The sequence below is a fragment of the Myotis lucifugus genome, unplaced genomic scaffold (genome assembly GCF_000147115.1).
Source record: "Myotis lucifugus unplaced genomic scaffold, Myoluc2.0 scaffold_192, whole genome shotgun sequence".
NCBI classification, from domain to species: Eukaryota; Metazoa; Chordata; class Mammalia; order Chiroptera; family Vespertilionidae; genus Myotis; species Myotis lucifugus.
The window spans coordinates 43,358-46,865 of NW_005871240.1; the positions used below are offsets into that span (position 1 = coordinate 43,358).

A 3,508-nucleotide genomic window follows, 5' to 3' on the forward strand; every position below is an offset into this window, starting at 1 on the left:
TCATTCTGGTTGTTCCACCGTTAGGGTCAATATGCACATTACCCTTTTATTATAAAGGATAGAGGCCTGGTGCACAGGTGGGCTGGCCAACCTGCCCTGATGGGGGCCACGATTGTGGTGGGGGGTCTCCACCAGAGGGCGGGGCTGGCAGGGGCGAGGGGCTGAGGGTGGTTTGCAGGCTGACCACAACCCCAACCAGGGTGGGATCCCCTCTAGGGGCTGGACCAGCCAGGGCAAGGGGCAGCAGTTGTTCTGGTCTCTGGTTGTTCTGGTTGTTCTGACATTTTAGTCACTTGGATTGAATTATATAGGATTTTTACTGATTTTCAGAGAAGGAGAGGAAGAGAGAGAAACATCAATGTTGAGAGAGAATCATTAATCAGCTGCATCCTGCATGTGCCCCCACTGAGGATCGAGCCTGCACCCCAGGCATATGCCCTCACCTGGAATCAAACCATGACCTCCTGGTTCATAGGTCAATGCTCAAACACTGAGCCATATCAGCTGGGCAACAAGATCCTTTGTAAGTAATTCTTTTATTTATGGGTATTTTTAATGAATAATTGAAATAAAAATATAATACTCCTAATGCAATAAAAACCAAGAGGAGAATATGTAAATACTTACTTCATAGTTGGTAAAATACATAACATATTGATGGACCCAAGCAGAAGCTCATTCAGAAAGTTTTATTAGCAATAGGTATCAAATTTACAGATATTGTGGAATCAAATTTTCCATACACAGTGAGGCACTCATGGTGAATTCTGACTCATGTTAAAATGAGAGAGACACACTAGCCAAGTGAGTAGTAAATAGAAAATTGTCTAATCCTCTTCGTCCCCTGAATCCTTCTCTTTGGGTTCGGAGAGGAGTTTCATTACTCGGTGTATAGGAGTCTTCACAGACTCATATGTCCATCCCTTCCTCATAAACATCTTCTCAATCACACCTGGCATCCTGTAGCCCTTGCTTACAATGAAATCTTTGAAGGCAATTGGTCCATAAAGTTCATCAATAATGTCTGGTTCAAGATGCCTTCCATAGGTCTGATGCTCCTTGTCAGGGACGACTTTAGGGTCGGGCAAAGGCTGGTCATTGACCAGCTTTTTCCAGCATTTGGGGTCCAGGTACCATGCTCCATACCTTATCTTCTCCCGTTTGGGTTTATAAGGGTCTTGTTGTTTTCGGAGTTTCCTTTCCCAGTTACCTTCCTGCAGGGAGAATTTTCTCTGCTGTATGTCATCTAGCTGTTTGCAGGGCTTTATATTCAAAGGAAGCTGGCTTATTTTCTTTATTTTGACTGTATTATGGGTGAGTGGGACCTCTAAGTCAATTTCAAACTGTTTCATGATGTCCTCTTCATCAATGCCTATGTCTCCAAAATTATCATCGATCCATCTGAAGAATTCACGAATTCTTCTTCTTGCTCTTTGGAGCCCAGGAACTTTGGGGATATCCGTTGTACATGCTGCATTTGTTCCTTCCTCAGGAAACAAACTGAATAAATATGACTGGAGACTCTCCTTGGCCGTTTCCAGGTCGGCTTGGTCTTCAGGTTCCAGGTTGACCTCCTCGGGAGGTTCCAGGTTGAGCTTCCAGGCAGATTTGGGGTGGACTGCCTCGGGAGGTTCTAGGTTCACTGCCTGGGGAGGCTCCAGGTTCACTGCCTGGGGAGGTTCCAGGTTGAGCTCCTCAGGATGTTCTTCACACAGGTGTGTGGGGGTCTTCTTTCTTTCCTTGGTGCCCTCACAATACGCCCACGTGTCCTCCAGCTCCCTGTCAGGATCTACCACTTCCAGGACCTTGAGCATGAGGTCTGGAGGGAGAGCTTCCTCCAGATTCGGGCAGTTCGCCAAGGGATGCTTGGTCAGGCTGGCTTCAATGTTCTCTACAAAGGCCTTCCGTGCTCGCTGGGCTGGCGAGAGCTTGGAACACAGGTCCGCTCCCTTGGGCGGCTGCCTGTGAATCTTTTTGGGCGGAGGGCGGGGAATTCTATGAGCAACCATGGGGAGAAAGCCCTCCCGAGGGCCACGAGTGATCACATCTTCAGGAGATGGACAGCCCGTTCTGAAGTCGTCCAGTCCCTCCTTCACAAATACCCACCGCCGGCTGTCCATGGAGGTGGGGCACTTCCCAAGCTTGTTGTTCTGCCTGGAGAGATAGCGGGAAGGCAACCTGTCCCTGTCCTTGAACCAGGGCTTACATTTCATGCCCAGGGGCAAGGGCTCCAGCGGCCCCGGCCCTAGCAGCCACTTCTTGCTGGGCTCCGGCTTCTTGTCCAGCTTCGGCCCTGACTGCCACGGCTTGATCAGCCCTGACTCTATGAGCGCCTTTTTCCTCAGGTCCGACTTTAACAGCCACCCCTTGTGGGGCTCCGGTAAGGGCCACTGCTGGCACGCCATGGCGCCCTTGGCCCAGGGCGCCCAGCGGCCTCAGGGGTTTGTTGTCCCAGCGGCCCAGTTGCTAGGAGACCATTGCCAGGTGCTGCAGCATTCTTATTCTTTCCCCAGGCGGGTCAGCACGCGCCCCTGTACAGCCTGCATTGTCCCGGGATGGCCCTCAAGGTTGCATTCTTGCTTGTGGTAGAGAACTGTCCCCGTGTATGGGCACACCACAGTTCAGCTCACCATTCATCTTTTGATGGACTTTTGGATTCATTCCAGTTTGCGGCTGTTTGGAAATCATGGGGTCACGAATATTTCACATGTTCACATCTTCATACAATTACTCTCATTTCTCCTGGATAAATTATAGGTAACAATTGATAGGCGGGAGCTTCTGAGAGCCATCTTTTTTCTATGTATTCACAGCCTCTAGGTTTTGATATTTGCCCAAATATGGGTGAGGTGAGTGAGGCATTGGGTATACAACTTAACATGGCACCCAAAATCCCCCTCAGAAATCAAGATCAGTTATCTTTTAAGGTAACATTTCAACATATTCAGAAAAACAGTGCCATATTAAAGCCTGAGGACAAAGGATAGATCAGTTCCCTACTACTGATCCTGTCTTTATTTAAAACCCATGTGTTCTACACCATCTTTTTTCTTTTTATAAATAATATTTGCCCTTTTTGGATACTGTTGTGTTTCTTGGGAACAGTTTGATTCTTGGGGATCCTTTTTAAGATTTGATTTAAATAAACAGAGCAGTTCCCTGTGATAGTACATGGCTAAGTACTGTTATACCATGTGGTATAGTTAATGAACTGTTCCTCACTACTGCAGCAAGACCCTTCCACGTAAATTATTCAATGCCTGTGCATCTAGAGATGTTCTAGTCTGGCTGACAGTAAAGGTCACTATTGCAGGCCCTTGTGAGTATCAGTTATCAAGAATCCTTTCCAGTGGTTTCTTTCCTGGCTTCTAATAATGTATTCACACATGAGCTCATCAGTAATCACCTGAATCATTCTTGTGGAGTGCAAGATTCTGGAGTTCTCTCTCTTTCTCTCATTTTCCTCTCTGGTTGTCTGCCTTGAGATCTCTACCCACCTTGTTCTCTA

The 3,508-nt window shown here is 47.5% G+C and overlaps 1 pseudogene; it reads right to left on the reverse strand.

Moving 5' to 3' along the window:
- Positions 1-827: 827 nt before the first annotated feature.
- On the reverse strand, positions 828-2,405 carry LOC102422208 (annotated as a pseudogene).
- Between the last annotated feature and the right edge of the window lie 1,103 nt (positions 2,406-3,508).